At 36.5% G+C, this 20,738-nt stretch overlaps 1 protein-coding gene across 4 annotated transcripts in view; it reads right to left on the bottom strand.

Moving 5' to 3' along the window:
• The window catches only part of LOC119512966 (serine/threonine-protein kinase D3), a 114,828-nt gene that overhangs the window by 71,912 nt on the left and 22,178 nt on the right, over positions 1-20,738 (bottom strand). The window lies entirely within an intron of this gene.

Raw genomic sequence — 20,738 nt, 5'->3', positions numbered from 1 at the left:
TATTAGAAATATAGGGGTTTTGTACTCAGTTATTGATGGAGAATATAATCTTGAATTCACTGCTACTCCTTATTTTTTTGTTTGTTTTATATGTGTGTGTTTTTTTAATTAGAGAAGTTGTGAGTTTACAAAACAATCATGCATAAAATACAGTGTTCCCGTATACCACCCACCCACCAACATCTTGCATTGGGGTGGAACATTGGTTACAACTGATGATAGCATTTTTTTAACCATATATATTTTTTAAATGGTAGTTTTCCCTCTGTTACAATTGATAAAAGATTATCAAAATAGTTCTATTGTCTATTATTTACATCAGGTATATTTTTTTCCCATATGCCACCCTATTATTACCACTTTGTATTAGTATTGTACATTTGTTATAATTCATGAAAATACTTCTTATTCTTGCACTATTAACTATAGTCCATTGTCCACAGTAGGGTTCTCTGTATTGTACAGTCCTATATTTTATCTTTTAATTTTTATTCCAGTAGTATATACAACCTAAAGTTTCCCCTTTTAACCACATTCACCTATATTTCATTGTCACTGATTAGACTCACAATGTGCTACCATGACCACCATCCATTTCCACACCTTTACCATCAGCCTAAATAGAAATTCTGTACAATAAAGCATCAACTGCCCATTCTCTAAACCCAACCTATCCCCTGGTGACCTATATTCTAGATTCTAATGCAATGAGTTTGCTTATTAAAATTATTCCATAACAGTGGGATCGTGCAATATTTGTCCTTTTCTGCCTGCTTATTTCACTCAACATAATGTCCCCAAAGTTCATCCATGTTGTCTTATGCATCAGGACTTCATTTGTTTTTACAGCTGAATGATATTCATGTATTGCAGGTATATACCATGTTTTTTTTTAATCCATTCATCGGATGATGGACACTTGGGCTGCTTCCATCTTTTGGCAATAAAGCTGCTACAAATATCGGTGTGCAAGTCCCTGCTTTCAGTTCTTCTGGGTATATACCTAGCAGCAGGATTGCTGGATCATATGGTAATTGTATACTTGGCTTCCTGAGGAACTGCCAAGCTGTCTTCCATAACTGTTGCATCATTTCACACTCCTACCGGCAATGAAAGTGTTCCTATTTCTCCACATCCTCACCAACATTTGCAGTTTTGTTTTTTTCAATAGTGGTTGTTCTAGTAGATGTGAAATCATACCTCATTGTGGTTTTGATTTGCACTTCCCTAATAGCTAGTGGTGTTGAACATCTTTTCATGTGCTTTTTAGTAAACTTTATTTTCTCTTTGGAGAAATGTCTGTTCAAGTCTTTTGCCAATTTTTTTTAATTGGGCTGTTTCTCTTTTTATTGAGTTGTAGGATTTCTTTATATATTCTGGATCTTAAACCCTTCTTGGCTACATTGTTTCCAAATATTTTCTCCCATTGAGAAAGGTTGTCACTTGCTTGACAAAGTCTGTTGATGGACAAAAGCAAAAATTTTGAGGGGGTCCGCTTCATCTAGTATTTCTTTTGTTGCTTGTGCTTTGGGTGTCAAGTCTAGAAAATCACTGCCTACCACAAGATCTTGAAGACGCTTCCTTACATTTTATTTTAGGAGTTTTCTAGTTCTGGTACTTATATTTAGGTCTTTGATACATTTGGAGTTAATTTCTGTATAGGGTGTGAAATAGGGGTACTCTTTCATTCTTTTGCATATGGATATCTAGTTCTCCCAGCACCATTTGTTAAAGAGACTATTCTTTCTCAGTTGAGTGGTCTTGGCAGCCCTGTCAAAAATCAACTGGCCATAGATGTAAGGGTCTATTTCTGAACTCACAATTCAATTCCATTGGTTAATATCTCTATCCTTGTGCCAGAACCATGCTGTTTTGACCACAGTAGTTTTGTAATATGCTTTAATGTCAGGAAGTGTAAGTCTTCCAACTTCTTCTTTTTCAAGATGTTTTTGGCTATTCAGGTCCCTTACCCTTCCAAATAAATTTGATAATTGGATTTTGCAATTCTGCAAAGTAGGCTGTTGGAATTTTGAATGGGATTGCATTGAATCTGTAAATCAATTTCAGTAGAACTGACATTTTAACAATAAGTAGTCTTCCAATCCATGAACATGGAATGTTCTTCCACTTATTTAGGTCTTCTTTGACTTTTTAGCAATGTTTTGTAGTTTTCTGTCTACAAGTCCTTTACATCCTCGGTTAAATTTACTCATAGATATTTGATTTTTTTAGTTGTTATGGTAAATGGAATTTTTTCTTGATTTTCTCCTCAGCTTGCACATTACTAATGTATAGAAACACTACTGATTTTTGCAGGTTGACCTTGTACCCCTTTACTTTGCTGAATTCGTTTATTAGCTCTAGTAGCTTTGTTGATGATTTTTCAGAACTTTCTATATATAGGATGTCATCTTCAATAGAGAGTTTTACTTCTTCCTTTCCAATTTGGATGCCTTTCCACTCTTTTGCTTGCCTAATTCCTCTGGCTAGAACTTCTAGCACAATGTTGAATTACAGTGGTGACAGTGGGCATCCTTGTCTTGTTCCTGGTCTTAGAGGGAAAGCTTTCAGTCTTTAGCCATTGAGTATGATGTTGAATGTGGGTTTTTCATATATGCCCTTTGTCACATCAAGGAAGTTTCCTTCTATTCCTATTTTTCGAAGTGTTTTTATCAAGAGAGGATGCTAGATTCCGTCAAATGCCTTTTCTGCATCAATTCAGATGATCATGTGGTTTTCCCCCTTTATTTCGTTAACGTGGTATATTACACTAATTGATTTTCTTGTGTTGAACCGCCCTTGCATACTTGGGATAAAATCCATTTGATGATGTTGTATAATTCTTTTAACAGGCTGTTGGACTTGATTTGCAAATATTTTCTTGAGGATTTTTGCATCTATATTCATAAGAGAAATTGTAATTTTCTTTTCTTGTAGGACCTTTATCTGGCTTTGGTATTAGGGTGATGTTGGCCTCATAGGATTCATAGAATGAGTTAGGAAGTTGTGCTGGTTTGGATATATTATGTCCCCTCAAAAGCCATGTTCTTTAATGGAGTCTTCTGGGGACAGATTTATTAGTCTTTTTATTACAGTGGAAACTTTTGATTGGGTGTTTCCATGGAGATGTGATTCACTCAACTGTGGGTGATACTTATGATTAGATTATTTCCATGGAAGTGTGGCCCCGCCCATTCAGGGTGGATCTTGATTAGTTCACTGGAGTATTTAAGTGAGAAGCTAAGACCCAACACATACCCAGATGCTTGCTGATGCCTAGAGATGCTTGGAGATGCAGACAGAAGGACCTTTGGAGATGCTAAGCTATCAGAAACCCAGAGACATTTTGGAGAAAGCCATTTTGAAACACAACCCGGGAGCAAAGAATAGCAGATGCCAGCCACATGCCTTTGCAGCTGACAGAGGTGTTCCCAGATGCCATCGGTCATTCTTCAGTGAAGGTATCCTACTGTCGATGCCTTAGCTGGCACACTTTTATGGTCCCTGAACTGTGAACTTGTAACCTAATAAATCCCCTTTATAAAGCCAATCCATTTCTGGTATTTTGCATAACAGCAGCATTAGCAAACTGGAACAGAAGTGTTCCCTCCTCTTCAATTTTCTGGAAGAGTATGAGCAGGATTAGAATTAATCCTTCTTGGAATGATCAGTAGAATTTACCTGTGAAGCCATCTGATCCTGGGCTTTTCTTCACTGGGAGGTTTTTGATGACTGATTCAATCTCTTTGCTTGTAATTTGTCTGTTGAGATCTTCTATTTCTTCTAGAGTCATTGTAGTTTGCTCCTGTATTTCTAGGAATTTGTCCATTTCATCTAAGTTGTCTAATTTGTCCGTATACAGTTGTTTATATCTTCTTATGATGCTTTTTATTTCTGTGGGGTCAACAGTAATATCCCCACTCTCAATACTCCCCCTATTCAAGGGATTATTTATCCTATTTAACCTTTTTTTTAAAGCATTTTTTTATTGTGAACTTCAACATATATACAAAACATTGATAACTTTCAAAGTATGATTTAACAATAGAGAGCAAATTTCAAAGAATATCATGGGACATAATTCCACAATTTCAGCCATTTCCATCATTGTAAAATACAACATACACACAGAAAGGTGTTAACCCTTGATATACAGCTCAACAAGCAGTTATATGGGTAATTTCAAAAATTGTTGTAACTACAGTTCCACAGTTTCAGTTCTTTCCTTATTATGCAATATGTAAATATAGGGTATTTACAAAAAGGTGAAGACTATCAAAGCACAATTCAATGAGAATCTACAGAGCAAATTTCAAAAGATACTATAGGTTACAGTTCCCCATGTCCTTTATCTCCTTCCAGCTATTCCAATACGCCAGCATCTGGAAATAAATATATATATATATATATATATATATAGACATTTATATAAAGTTTCAATATTCGTAGACCTTTGTTAAATCTTACCTTGTTTGTTACTACCCCTTCCTTTCACTTAATCCTTTTCTCCATCTTCAGGGGTGTCTAGGCAGTGAGCACCCTAACTTGTTCATATGAAAGGGGGTGTTGACAGCATGGGGAAGGGGGCTGCAGCTGATTGCTGTTCTTAAGGAGTCTGCTGCCTCTGGGTTTTAGGACTTGTCTGGCATAGGAACACTCTGGTGGATTTAAGTTTCTGAGAGATAAAACTTAGTGAGTGAATCTTCCATAGAATCTCATGTAGGGACCTAGGTATTTGGGGACTACTTTTAGTAAGGGCATGGAATACTGTGGCCAGTTGGAATGTCTAGCTGGGGCCTGCATAAGAGAAACATTCAGGATAGCCTCTCGATTCTATTTGGGATCTCTCAGCCACTGTGACCTCAGCTTGTTGCCTTTCTTTCCCCCTCCTTTTAGTAAAGTAGGCATTTTCAATCTCTCGCTGCCAGGGCCAGGCTCATTCCTAGGAGTCACGTCCCACATCGCCAGGGAGATTCATTCCTCTGGAAGTCATGTCCCTTGTTGGGGGAACTTAACGAATTTATTTGCTAAGTTCCCCCTCTCAATTCTGATTTAATTTATTTGCACCTTCTCTCTTTCCTTCTTTATCAATCTAGCTGTTTGTCAACCATGTTGATGTTCTCAAAGAACCAACTTTTACTTTTTAGTTTCAATGATTCTATTGTTCTAATATTCTTAAATTCATTTATTTTTGCTTTAATCTTTGTTATTTCTTTCTCCCTGCTTCGTTTGGTATAAGTCTATTCTTTTTCTAGCTCCTTCAGATGTGCAGTTAGGTCTTTGATTTTAGCTTTTTCTTCATTTTAATACAGACATTCAGGGCTATAACTTTCCCTCTGCACTACCGTCTCTGCATCCCATAAGTTTTGATATGTTGTGTTCTCAGTTTCATTCACCCTGAGATATTTACTGATTTCCCTTGCAATTTCTTCTTAGACCCACTGACTTTAAGAGTAAGTTGTTTAGTTTCCATATATTTGTGAATTTTCCAGTTATCTGCTTGTTATTGATTTCCAGCTTCATTCCATTATGATCAGAGAAAGTGCTTTGTATAATTTCAATCTTTTAAAATTTATTTAGACTTCTGGGAAGATGGCAGATTAGGAGAGGCAGAGCAAAATTCTCCTCTGTGAAAAACACTACATAAAGGACAGAAAACGTTCCAGAACAGCAGTTCCAGGGTGCCACCAGCTGGGCAGGGACTTCTATACCACATAGGGAGGAGGCAGCTAGAGAGGCAGAGTCTGAGTTCATGACAAGTGATTGTTAGGCCCAGAATGCTGCCAGGGATGGGCGGTTGGAGGTGGCTGACGACAACACAAGGGAGCAGCCTTCCATGCCCATTCTCAGCAGTTGGCTAGGGAAATAACCCTTTGCAGCCCTGCAGCTGAGAGCTCCTGTGCCAGAGAATGGCAGTTGGAGCTGGCAGACGAGTGCAGAGGGGAGCAGCTTTCATGCCCACGCACCCATCTCAGCAGTTGGCTGGAGAGGTAACCTTTCACAGCTCCACGGCAAAGAGAGAGCTCCAGTGAGAGAACTAGGGATACAGCGGACTTCTGATCGCAACCATTCTTTCTTCATGGAAACCTTTTGGTGTGCACAGCCGAGAGGCAAGGGCATCATACGGAAGTGCTAGGAGTCCGTCCCCAACCCCAGGGACTCAGGAGTGCATACTGGACAGGGACTGTGGTGCATTTGAGCTGGAAGGTGATACACACAGCACTCGCAGCCCAGGAATTGCTGTGCCCATTGTGCACTGGAATGAACTCCTTGCCAAACCGTGCAGGACCCACTCCCCTGCCACAGGGCTGGCAGTCCCCAGTGCACATGAAAAATTGGTACACTGATTGGATTTCCACCTGGTTTGGACCCCACACAGCACACAGATGAAGAAGGGGGAAAGTTGTCTTGAAGGTAAGAAGTGGCTTAAGAGCACCATCTACTGGTAGGACAGGGAAAGTACACTCCATTAAGCTGTAGCTCTGCCAAATTATAGGTAAATGTTCAAATAATCCTGCATTTCCTAAAATAACCTTATCAAGACAAGCAAATGGCACAGACCAACAAAAAAAGAAAATCAAAAAGCATATGAAGAAACCAGAAGTTACGGACAACCCAAAGGATGAAATTAAAAAGCCAGAGGAGACACAGAACTCGGAGCATTAAAGTACACACAAATCTCCAAAACAACTTCAATGAGATGGCTAAGGACTTAAAGGACATCAACAAGACCCTAGAAGAGCATAAAGAAGAATGTGAAAGAGTAAATAAAAAATAGCAGATCTTACGGAAATAAATGATAGGGGATGATCAAATTAAAAATATACTTGAGGCACACAACAGCAGATTTGAAGAGGCAAAGGAAAGAATAAGTGAATTAGAGGATACAGTGATGGAACGCAAAACAACAAAAGAAAAAATGGTGAAAAAATAAAAAAAAATTGAAAAGGATCTTAGGGAAATTATGGACAGCATGAAGCACACAAATATAAGAATCATTGGTATTCCAGAAGGTGAAGACTAAAGGGCTAGGAAGAGTACTCAAAGACATTGTTGGGGAAAACTTCCCAACCCTGCTAAATGACATAAATATGCAAATCAAAGATACCCAGTGAACTCCAAATAGAATAAATCCAAATAATCCCACTCTGAGACATATTCTCATCAGATTGTCAAATGCTGAAGAGAAGGAGAAAGTTCTGAAAGCAGCAAGAGAGAAGCAATTCACCACATACAAAGGAAACAACATAAGACCAAGTACTGACTACTCAGCTGGCACCATGGAGGCAAGAAGGCAGTGGTATGACCTATTCAAAATTCTGAAAGAGAAAAATTGCCAGCCAAGAATTCATTATCCAGCAAAGTTCTCTTCCAAAAGTGAGGGACAGTTTAAATTTTCACAGACAAACAAATGCTGAGAGAATCTGTTAACAAGAGAACTGCTCTGCAAGAAATACTAAAAGAAGATCTACCAGGTGAGAAAAAAAAGACAGGAGAGAGAGGCATGGAGAAGGGCCAGAACTGAAGATTATTAGTAAAGGTAACTTAAAGAAAATAAAAAGAGGGAAAAAATAGATCTGACAATTAAAAACCAAAGGATATGATGGCTGATTCAAGAAATGCCTTCACAGTAATAGTATTGAATGTGAATGGATTAAACGCTCCAGTTAAAAGATATAGATTGGCAGAATGGATTAAAATGTATGAACCAGCGTTACAGAGATTCAAAGTGAAAGGATTGGAAAAATTATTCCATGCAAGCTACAGCCAAAAGAAAGCAGGGGTAGCAATACTAATATAGGATAAAATAAACTTTAAATGCAAAAGATGTCATAAGAGACAAAGAAGGACACTATATACTAATAAAAGGGACAATTCACCAAGAATAAATAACAATCAAATGCTTATACACCCAATCAAGGAGCTCCAAAGTACATGAGACAAGTATTGGCAAAACTGAATGAAGCAACAGACGTTTCTACAATAATAGTGGGAGACTCTAGCCTAATTAAAATTTTCTTGGCTAGTGGCTACTGTATTGGACATGGCAGATACAGAACACTTCCATCATCACAGAAAGCTCTACCGAACAGTACTGGTAGAAGACCAAAAATTCCCAAACTACAGTCTTGAAAGTAACAATTTCAGTATTTTTACCAAATCCACCTAAAACCGCTACCATTTATCTCATATTTTTAAGGTTACTTACTGTAATTACAAATATGATTCATTATGGCCAGAGTAAGAGACTTGCAGGTTTGTTCACATATGCCCCATGCATAATATTTCAAGGCTTCCACTTTTTGAGATTATAGTGCTGAGACACTTTAGGGATTAATATACCAACAACTTCACTATGAAGGTATGTGTCCTACAATTTTTTATAGTTAATGGTTTGAAGTTATTTATGAGAATTTTAAATACTTACCTTACAAAAGAATCATTTTTAATTTTTTAATTATCAATCTAAAATGGAGACCATTTTTTAAACTACCAGTGTACTGGGAAACACTGCTTTAGATATTTCAAATTTCTTCAGTGGATCAAGTCAGTGCAGCAGAAACGTATACTCTCTTTGACTTATTTTGGCTCCTCATAGAATATCCTTTAATGAGATATATAGTATGTCACTGGCCTTCACTGAACAGTCTGATATGAATCAGTCACACAAAACTTTTAACAGCATCTATCACAGGGATGTTGCTGAGGATGTTTCAGCTACTTCATATGATAATCGTTCTTTGTGAGGACACATAAAAGAAATTTCTCTGTTGTTTCTCTGATCATGTTTTCTTGTTTACTTTGTCCATTATGAAAAGCATAAATTTGTGACCCACTTCTAGCATCAGTCAACAATCTTACAGCATGTGTTTTAGGCCCAGTTGCCAACCTAGCTTCACCTTATTTTCTGACCTTAATTTTTCCATTTTAAAAATCTTGAAAGTAATCTGGGCAGAGAACAAAAATATATATGCAGGGCCCCCGTGAGGAGCTGGGGGAAAATGCGGAAATGTTGGATGTCCCCAACTGAGTTATTGCTGGTATTCTCACAAACATTAAGGACTGACAATTTGGTGTGCCAAGCCCTCAATCTTGGGGCTTGCCGTTGTGAGGCTTGTTGCTGCAGGGGAGAGGCTAAACCTGCTTGTGATTGTGCCTAGGAGTCTCCCCCCAAGAGCCTCTTTGTTGCTCAGATGTGGCCCTCTCTCTCTAGCTAAGCCAACCGGGCAGGTAAATTCACTGCCCTCCCCTCTACATGGGAGCTAACTCCCAGGGATGAAAATCTCCCTGGCAACGCAGAATATGAGTTCCGGGAATGAGCCTGGCACTGTGGGATTGAGAATATCTTCTTGACCAAAAGGGGGAAGTAGAATAAAATAACATTTCAGTGGCTGAGAGATTTCAAATGGAGTTGACAGGTCACTCTGGAGGGCATTCTTATGCACACAGATATCCCTTTTTAGGTTTTAGTGTATTGGAATAGCTAGACGTAATACCTGAAACTATCAAACTGCAACCCAGTAGCCGTGATTCTTGAAGACGATTGTATAACTATGTAGCTTATATAGGGTGACAGTGTGATTGTGAAAACCTTATAGCTCACACTCTCTTTATCCAGTGTATGGATGGATGAGCAGAAAAATGGTGACAAAAACTAAATGAAAAATAGGGTGGGATGTGGGGGGATGATTTGGGTGTTCTTTTTTCTTTTATTTTTTATTCTTACTTTTATTCTTTCTGGTATAAAGAAACTGTTCAAAAATAGATTAGGGTGATGAATGAACAACTATATGATGCTACTGTGAACAGTTGATTGTACACCATGGATAACTGTACAGTATGTGAGTATATCTCAACAAAACAGAATTTAAAAAATCTTGCATGTATCTCTAAATACAGTCTCAAATCTTTTTTTGGGGAAAAAAGTTAGATTAAAGAAATTTTGAAAACAATGACTTCATTGGAAAGCTAAAGAGTTCATCTGTATTTTTTCTAACCTAAGTAAACAATGGAAAAACATAGAAATATTTAAAAATTTTATACTAATTCTCCTTTCAAATGGAGTTATAAATAGTATTCATAAAATAATTTCATATTGATATTATTGAAACACCCAAGAGCAAGTAAAAATTTAATATTCTTTAAAGATACATCTAACAATACAATAATTCTCAATTGAATAGATAAGATAAAGAATATAAAATAAAAAAACTAGCCTCATTAAAATGGAGACTAAACTTTCCATAATAGTTGCAACAATTCTTGTGGATTAATAAGAGTCCACATTCCATCCTTGTAAAAATAATTCTCTAATAAAATATTTGTATGAATAAAATTAATTTTAAAAAGTTACATTGATTTTTTATCTGCTGAGTACAAGGCATCAATTGGCCCATGATTTGTAAAACTGAGTAAGAAAGTTCTTTTCTTCCAGGAGCTTACAATCCAGTGAGAAGACAGAAATGAACAACACATATTATACAATGTTAAGACAAATGCCAAAACTGAAAGATTAACAAAATTCTAAAAGAGGGGGGAAAAAGAAAACTATAATTGGGAAGATAGGAAAGATCTGGTGATATTTGAGCAGAATTACTGTAAAGAGAAGCTGGGTTTCCATAGACAGAAAGTGAAAAGTATCATAGTTGAGAGAGAAAGTACAAAGTAAATAGAAGACGGTAAGTGGACCCTTTTGATTAAAGAATGGGGTGGAGGAGAACTGAGTACCAAAAAGGCAGGAATGAACACAGGGGCTCGAATGTGGCCATACTAACATAGAAACTTGGAGTCAACTAACTATATCACCTTAGAAAAGTTGCTTAACTTCTCTATGTTCAGTTTCTTATCTGTAAAATGGGGATAACAGGAGTATTGGCTTTATAAGGTTCTTGTCAAAATTAACTGACTTGCTGGATATAAAGCACATAGCATTGTGATCAATAAATACTAGTGGCTTATATTATTATTCTACATCCAAGAATAAGAGACAAAGAGTCCCAGAGCAAGGTGGTAACATACATGTTCAAATCTGAATTTTGAAAAGTTAATGCTGATAGCACTGTGTAGCAGGGACTAGAAGAGGAAGTGACCAGAGGCCATTTGCCAAAGAAGACTGAATATAGTTCAAGAAAGGATATCAGGGTCTGGATTATATAGTAAAGGTAATATAGATCTGAATTATATAACAAGAAAATGGAAAGTGACGGACAATAAGGTACACTACTCTCCAAAACTATGAATTTTACCATATGGACCACTGATACTGTTTTCACCAAACCAGTAGTACTGAATAACGGGTAACTGAAGGACTGAAAAATAAATATATCAATGAAAAATGGAAAAAACAACATTAAAATAATCAATTTATGGCTTGGAAAAATAAATACAAAATAACCTTCTTGACAAACACATGACCTAAGGAATTCCATATTGATATTATTGAAACACCAAAGAGCAAGTAAAAAAAATGTATAGAGAAGTACTGAGAATATTTATTTCAAATAAACATTTGTGTATTATAGGCTAGAAAGCCTTGGTGGTGATAAAGAATAAAGTCGTTTTCTAGGCTAGCAAATTTTCATACTCTATTCATCTATATGACTGACAAAGGAGTTTCTAGGGGAAAAAATGTGATAAATAGGCCATGAAAATAGATTTCTGCTATTCTCAATTGTGACTTATAGGTGTGTTCGGTAGAGATATTTCAGAATAATCAGAACGTGAGAGTCAGAACAAAATGAAGTAACAGAAAATGCCATCTGAAAAAAAAAAGCAGAGAAGATTAAATATTGCCCTCAACAATCAAGGAAATACTGTGGCCAAGCTCTAAAAAGAAACAAGGAAATAAGCCATAAGACACATTTTAGAAGATCTAAACCAAAACCCAAAACAAAAATCTAATACCTGTTAATAAATTAAATACATGGGAATTGATTGTTCATAGTTTTAAAAAATTCAGAAATTAGATTTTCAAAGAGTTGTGAATCCTTAAAACAGTATCTCAACACTGACCACATATCAGAAAATCACCTGTGGCACTAACAAAACAAAATGTTATGGTTTATGGTTAACCCAGGATCATGGTTAAGCTCTGGGGATAGGACACAGATCTGAATTTTTAATTTTTCTTTATATTATCCAATCTATTTAATATATACTTTTAATTATACATATTTAAAGAATAGACTTTACATTTTAGATTTACAGAAAAATTGGGAAGATAGTACAGCATTCCCATAGACCCCACACCCAGTTTCTCTTATTATTAACATCTTACATTACCAAGGTACATTTGTTACAATTAATGATCTAATATTGACACATTATCATCAACTAAAGTCCACACTTCATTTGGATTTTCTTAGTTTTTACTCAACAGCCTTTTTTGTTCCAGGATCTCATCCATGATACTATATTATATTTAGACATTATGTCACCTTAGGCTCCTCTTGGCCATAACAGACTTTCCTTGTTTTGATGACCTTGACAGTTTTGAAGAGTACTGGTCAAGTATTTTGTAGGATGCCTCACACTGGAATTCGTCCAATTGTTTTTTTTCATAATTCGACTGGATTTATGGGCTTTTAGGAGGAAGACAGAGATAAAATGCCATTCTCATCATATAAAGGGTATATACTGTCAACATGACATATCACTGTTGATACTGACTTTGATCATCTGGCTGAAATAGTGTTTGTCAGGTCTCTCCACTGAAAAAAGTTCCTCTTTCCCCCCACCCTTTCCATAAAGTACTCTTTAGAACAAGTCACTACATACAGCTCACAGTTAAGAAGTGGAAAGTTTGTTCCTCCTCAAAAGGGGGGAAGATCTATGTAAGTTACTTGGAATTCTTCTGCATGGGAGGTTTGCCTCTTCTCCTCCATTTATTTATTTACTCAATCATATTTATTTCATTATCAACTCCTGTATATTTATTTTATGCTTTTGGATATACGTATTCTTTTCAAAATATAATTATATTTATTTTTTGAATAGGTAATATACTCAAAATTCATTAGATACAAAGGAGTAAAGTTCAAAATCTGTACCCTTACTGTCCAGTTCTCAAATAGGCAAGAGTGTTGCCAATTTCCTCAGCCTTCTTCGGAAGGTAGTTTACACGAAATTAAGCAAACATAGGATATATCTTTCCTACATTTTACACAAATGGTGGCATATGATGAACATTGTTCTGCAACTTGCTTTTTTCCATTTAATATATTTGAGAGATTACTCCATTATAAACAATGTTCTTATTCTTTTTTTTTTTTTTTTTAACAGATGCATAGCTTTATTTTGCCACTTCTCTACTGATGGGATATGGGCTGAGGAGTAAAACTAAAGCCAAACTGCCTCAAAATCAAATCCTGATCTATCTCATTTAGTAACTGTATAACACTGCTGATCAAGGTACTTAATAACTTAATCTCAATTTCTCCATCTGTAAAATAATATCTATTTCAAAAGGTTGTCATTAGATTAATATACGTAAAGAGCACAGAACTCCTGAAAAGTTTTGAGTGCTATATGAATCTTAGCTATTATTGTTTCCAATCTTTTCCTTTTAATTAGAAAAGTTGTAGGCTTACAGAAAAAATCATGCAGAAAATAGAGTGCTCACATACCCGCTAACATTATTAACATTTTGAATTAGTGTGGGTACATTTGTTACAATTGTGGAAAGAAAATTATTATAATTGTACTATTAACTATGGTCTATAGTTTACATTAGAGTTCACTGTTCGTGTTATACAGTAGTCCTATAGATTTTTTTAAATTATTTATTCTAGTAACATATACACAACCTAAAATTTCCCCTTTTCACTATATTCAAATATATAATTCAGTGGTGTTAATTACATTCATAATGTTGTGCTACCTACTATCACCATCATCTATTACCAAAACTTTTCCATCACCCGCAATAGAAACTCTGCACAATTTAAGCATTAACTCCCCATTCCCTACCCCTACTCTGGCCCCCAATAACCTGTACCCTTGTTTCTAAGAATTTGCTTACTGTAATTATTTCCTATCAGTGAGAACATAACAATATTTGTCCTTTTTGTCTGGCTTATTTCACTCAACATGATGTTTTCAAGGTTTATTCATGTTGTCACATATATCAAGACTTCATTCCTTTTATGGCTGAATAATATTCCATTGTCTGTATATGCCACATTTTGTTTATCCATTCATCTGTTCATGGACACCTGGGGTGCCTCCTATCGTGAATAATGCTGCTATGCATCAGTGTGCAAATATGAGTCTGAGTCCTTGCTTTCAATTCTTTTAGGTATATACCCAGAAGGAGGGCTGCTTGGTCATGTGGTAATTCTATACTTATTTTGGGGGAACCACCAAACTGTTCTCCTTTGTGGCTGCACCATTTTATATTCCCACCAACAAATGAGTATTCCTATTTTTCCACATCCTCTCCAACACTTGTTATTGTCCCTTTTTTGATTTGCATTTCCTGAAAGGCTAATGAGGTTGAGCATCTTTTCATGTGCTTTTTAACCACTTGTATTACTTCTTTGGGAAAGTGTCTATTCAAGTCTTTTCCCAATTTTTAAACTGGTTTTTTTTTTTTTTTTTTTGGTCTTTTTATTGTTGAGTTACAGGATTCTTTATAAATTCTGGATATTAAACCTTTGCCAGATACATGGTTTCCAAATATTTTCTCCCACTGTGTTGGTTGTCATGATGAAATCCTTTAAGGCACAAAAGTTTTTAATTTTGATAAAATGTATCTATTTTTTTCTTACATTGCTCATAATTGAAGAGACTATTCTTTCCCAACTGAGTGGACTTGGAACCCTTGTCAAAAATCAACTGGCCGTAGATGTAAGGGTCTATTTATGAACTCTCAATTGAATTCCATTAGTCTATCTTTCTGTTTCCAATTTTTTATTACAAACTGTACCCAATGAATAATCCCATATATACATCTTTTTTCACTTTTTGAGTAACTATATAGGATAACTTCCTAGAATTAGATTTTTCTGCAAAGAAATTGCACATTTGGAATTTTTAGGTGCTGCCAACTTGCTCTTCATAGAGGCTCTACCAATTTATACTTTTACAAGTAATACATTAAGAGTGCTTTTTTTTTTTTCCACATTCTCTTTTATAGGGTATTACCAAACTTGTTCTTTACTAACCTTTTAGGCAAAAAATGGTATTTCAGTAAAGTTTTAGTTTGCATTTCTTTTATTAAAAGCAAGACTGAACATTTTTTCATATATTTAAGAGCCATCTGTATTTCCTTTTCTATAAATAAATGGTTTATTCTTTGCCCATTTTTATTGGATTGATGGTCTTTAAAACTCCAACTCCAACTATTCCTCAAAGCCACAGAGTGATTCTCATTACATGGGAGGCCCTTAGTAAGTACTGGACAACATGTCAAAACAAAACAAAACAAAAACAAAAACAAAAAACCCTCTATATTTAACAGTATATATATTGAATGTCTCAAAGTAGTCTGATGCCAATAAAACATAGAATACAGAAAAAAGAGCTTTTCCAAGATAATGACTTGATTTCCTAACCCAGACCAATAAAATAAAGAACAAAGGAGAATATTTTTTTTTTCTTTCAGTTGCATGATTGTTAGAGGATGAACTATTCTGGCAAACTAATGAAAAGCAATTCTTGATTACATCTGTGAATCTGCCATCTTCATTTGTAGAGCCAAAAAAAAAAAAAAAAAGATAAATAAATAAAAGACAGAAGCTTTTGTGACTATTATGGTTGCTGTCTAGCTACCTTCCCAAAATACAAGTCTTACTAATAAAATGGGGTATATGTCTTCTAAACATTCTGTTTTCATTGAAAAAAGAAAAAAGGCTACTTGTGATAGGGAACAAAAGTTATAAGAGTAGCAGAGGTGGTAACATCCTCAAGTCACTGGCAGTAATTGTCACTGGCTATTTGGTACATTTCTCTAGGGCAGTGGTTTTCAACCAGGGGTAATTTTGCTGCCCAGAAAACACATGCCAATGTCTGCAGACATTTTTCATTGTCACATTTTGGGGAGAAGGGTGCTACTGGTATCTAATGGGTAGAGGACAGGGATGCTGCTGAACAGTCCCCTAAAATTAAAGAATTATCTGGCCCCAAAGCATCAATACTGCTGAAGTTGCAAAACCCTGCTCTATAGGAAATAAAGGAGTCAAGAGTATAGAGAGGCTACGGAATGTGGAAGGAAGCTGACAACCTTCTGTAAACCAGACGTGCCCATATTTCCTTTCCCAGTCTACCTCAATTTTGATTAAAAGGAAAAAGAGGAAATGAAAAAAATAACAAGAGCTAGCAGGGTGGAAGCAAAATAGGAATTATAAAAACAAAAATGCCTTATTTGGCCTTTTTCTTAATTCCCCAGATTTTTCTGGATTTGCTTTCTACACACTGTGCCAAAGACCCCTTTAGTATGCACAAAATGAAGTCTCTTCCCAGTTCACGTGGGAAAGTAACAGAAATTCATCATAAAGTTATCACATTCGCATCCCACATGCTCCCTCTTTGCCCATGTCAAACTCTCATTTTGATTTTGCATTAAAGATGGTTTCAAGAATAAAAAAACAGATCATCTTATCCATCTTTCTATAACCATTTTAAAAAGTTAATTTTTATGGTATTAACTTACACTTGCTGTAAGTAAAAAGTTCCAATGCATGCAAATTCCTTTAAGCAATATTGTATTTTGATTAAGTTCTTTAAGGTGAACAGTTTAAAGTCCATGTTGCTAAAATTCTGTCCATAAAATATTAGGCAAAGTAGGAAGCATTCAAATTTATATTCTACTTGGTCAAATACAATTTTCCATGTTAGCAAATAGCTTCAGAACATTGCCTGAGCAAGTAACTATTATTCACTTTTTTTTTTTTTAAAGGAGTCCGTCTGGGTTTTATTCTGAGGGCAACGGGAAACCACTGGAGGGTTTTAATGTACGTAAACTTTTTTTTTTTTTTGAAATAAATTCAAAGTTATAGGAACAGTTGCAAAAACAATACTAACCCCATACCAGAACTCCATCATACCCTGACCCCCCTCCCCTGATACCCCCCATCCACCAACATGAACATGCTGTCACATCGCTATTTCTTTCCCTCCCTCCCTATCATCCATCATCTACTGCTCTGTCTTCTGAACATATGAGAGCTAGCTGCACACATCCTTGAACAAGCACTATAATTCACCTATACACTTCCCATGAACAAGAACATTCTTTTATGCAATCCCATTAAGAGCAGCTAAGAAGTACAAGAGATTCAACAATGATACAAAGCTTACATTCTGTATTTCCTTTTCCTTGTGTCTCAACTGTGTCCCTTTGAGCCTCCTGTCCTCCATCCTCCAATCCCATCCAGGTTCATCCTTGGCATTCAATTGTCATCTATTTAGACTGTCTTTCTTTTTCCAATTGTGGAAAAAAAAGATTTACAGCCTAAATCTTCCCATTCCACCCCCTCCCTAGCATTCTATTAGTGGGATTAATCACCTTTAGAATGTTGTAATGCTCTTTCCCACCATCCATTACTAGAAATTTCCCTTCACCTCAAACAGCAACCCTACACTCATTTCTTAACTCCCCATTGCCCCTTCCCCCATTTCTCTTAGCCCATACTCTACTTTTCATCTCTATGGTCATATTCTCTGATAATTTCTTTGTGTTTACTGTGGGGCTTACAATTAACCTCTTAAATTCATAACAATCTTGTTTTCCTTTGATACCACCTTCACTTCAACGGGACATATAAACTATGTTCCTATACTCCTCCATTCCCCCACCTTTATATAGTTGTCTAAAATTACATATTTTACGTTGAGTTCAAAACCACTGATTTGTCATTAGAGTTTGTGTATTTTATATCATGTAGGAAGTAAGTTCAAAAATTATTGACTTCTATTTGTATTCCATTGTGGTTGGAGAATGTGCTTTGAGTATATTCAATTTTTTTTTTTTTTAATTTCTTGAGGCTTGTTTTATGTCCCAGCTTATGGTCCCTTCTGGAGAAAGATCCGTGATCACTAGAGAAAAATGAGTGTCCTGGTGATTTGGGATGTAAGGTACTATATATGTCTGTTAAAATTCTTTATATCTCTTTCTCCTTTCTTTATTTCTCTGTTGGTAGGGCTCCCTTTAGTATCTGAAGTAGGGCAGGTCTTTTATTGGCAAAGTCTCTCAGCATTTGTTTGTCTGTGAAAAATTTAAGCTCTCCCTCAAATGTGAAGGAGAGTTTTGCTGGATAAAGTATTCTTGGTCGGAAGTTTTTCTCTCTCAGAATTTTAAACATGTCATGCCACTGCTTTCTCGCCTCCATGGTGGCCGCTGAGTAGTCACAACTTAGTCTTATGTTGTTTCCTTTGTATGTGGTGAATTGCTTTTCTCTTGCTGCTTTCAGAACTTGCTCCTTCTCTTCAGTATTTGACAGTCTGATCAGAATATGTCTCAGAGTGGGTTTATTTGGATTTATTCTATTTGGAGTTTGCTGGGCATTTGAGCTTTGTGTATTTATATTGTGTTGAAGGTTGGGGAACTTTTCCCCAACAATTTCTTTGAATTCTGTTTCTAGACCTTTACCCTTCTCTTCCCCTTCTGGGACACCAATGAGTCTTAAGTTTGGACGTTTTATTTTATCTATTGTATCCCTGAGATTCATTTTGATCTTCTCAATTTTTCCTCCATTCTTTCTTTTGTTCTTTCATTTTCTGTTCTGTGGACTTCTAAGACACTGAGACGTTGTTCAACTTCCTCTAATCTTGTATTGTGAATATCCAGAGTCTTTTTAAATTGGTCAACAGTTTCTTTTATTTCCATGAGATCTTCTATTTTTTTATTTACTCTTGCAATGTCTTCTTTATGCTCTTCTAGGGTCTTCTTTATGTCACTTATATCCTGGGCCATGGTCTTCTTGATGTCCTTTAAATCCTTTTCTATGTTTTCGTTCCTCGATTGTAGTTCTTTGATTAATTTTGCCAAGTACTGTGCTTCTTCCAATATTTTGACTTGGGAGTTTGGAGTTGGATTCTCCATATTGTCTGGTTTTATCATATGCATTAAGATTTTCTGTTGTTTTTGGCCTCTTGGCATTTGCTTTGCTTGATAGGGTTCTTTCAAGTTGTAAAAAAAAAAAAAAGGATACTGATCTAATTTTTCAGAAACAGTTTGTTGGTGTATACTTTCTCTAACTAACCAGCAAATGGCGTACGCAAGTCACCTATATGCCTCCAGTCAGTTCTCCCCAACTCTGTCTCTGTGGTGTGTGGGGAAATGATTCTTGTGGGGTTCAGTTGGAGAACTCAGTTTGGGTGTGTTCCTGAAGCTGTCCGCCCTGAATGTGGGGCATGTGTATCGGTGGCCAGGGAGGAAGGGCAGCTTTAATATTCGAATCCCCCAGGTTCCGAGATTCAAGGCCGCTGCAAGAGTCTAAACCTTCATTTCAGTTTTGCCCCAGATTTTCTGTCACTGACCCACATACCACTGGCATTGACATAGTGTCCCTGGGTTTTCCAAGCAGGCCCCACTTCTCAGCTGTGATCTTCCAGGACCTCTGCTGAGGGAAGGCTGTGCACGTCATCCCTCAAGGTAAGCCCCGGGCTGCCGGGCCGTGCAGTGGCGCTGTCTGCCTGATGCAAAGATCAGCCTGTAATTCTTGACTGGTGTAAGTTCTGAATGAAAGGCAGTCAGTAAAGCTGGACCCCACCCCTTTCCTCTTTAGAGAAGATGGATGCCTTAGGGGGAGGTTATTAGCATTTCAATGGTCTCTCTCTGCCTGTGCTACACCCTTGTCTGGGTCACAGAACTGGGAACTCAAAATGGCCGAGGCTTTCTCCACTGAGTTGAAAAAGGAACAGAGCTAGTCTGAGACCCTCCAGCTTTCCAAGGTTAGTCGTCACCCAAAGCCTCTGTCTACTTGTTGGGGATTCGCACCTCGTAGTGAGCAGTCCACACTCACTAATTAAAACCCCAGTTGGAGCTCAGCTGAGCTATCTTCATTCACTGGGAGAAAGCTTCTCTCTGGCACCACGAGGCTTTGTAACTCGGGCTATGGGGGAGGGGTCTCCCGATTTAGATCCGCAGTTCTTACTTACAGATTTTGTGCTGTGATCTCGGGCATTACTCCCAATTCAGGTTGGTGTATGATGATTGGACGTTCACATCTGTCCTCCTGCAGTTATTCTGGATTATTTACTAGTTGTTTCTGTTTTTTTTTCAGTTGTTCCAGGGGGACTACTTAGCTTCCACTCCTCTCTATGCTGCCATCTTAGATCTCTGCCTACATATAATTTTTAAAAGTTTTTGAGGTATGAGCAAAGTACACTAATCCTAACTGGAAGCTTGATAACTTTATACACATACACACACACACATACCTGTAATTACCACCTAGCTCAAGATAGAGGACATTTCCATCGCCACAGGATTCTTCATATGCATTTATTTTGAGAAGTTGAATACTGAAGTCATCTTTCAATTTGACGCCTAGTAAATCTTCACAGTAAGTCTTTTCAAACATAAACATTTCACAGTAAATAAGCTACCTGGTAGCAAAGGCTGTTCTCTTATCATGTTCCCTCTTGAATCCCCAGAACCTAAAACTTAGTAATGAACGGGAAATTACTCAAAAATTTTGATGAATATTGAACAAAGGTGACTAATTTAGCACTAATAATTTCCCCAGAAACAAATGTAACATTAATTTAATATCATTTTTTAGGGAAGTATTTAA

This window comes from Choloepus didactylus, chromosome 17 (assembly GCF_015220235.1).
Source record: "Choloepus didactylus isolate mChoDid1 chromosome 17, mChoDid1.pri, whole genome shotgun sequence".
NCBI lineage: Eukaryota > Metazoa > Chordata > Mammalia > Pilosa > Megalonychidae > Choloepus > Choloepus didactylus.
This window is presented reverse-complemented; position numbering and strand designations above follow the sequence as displayed.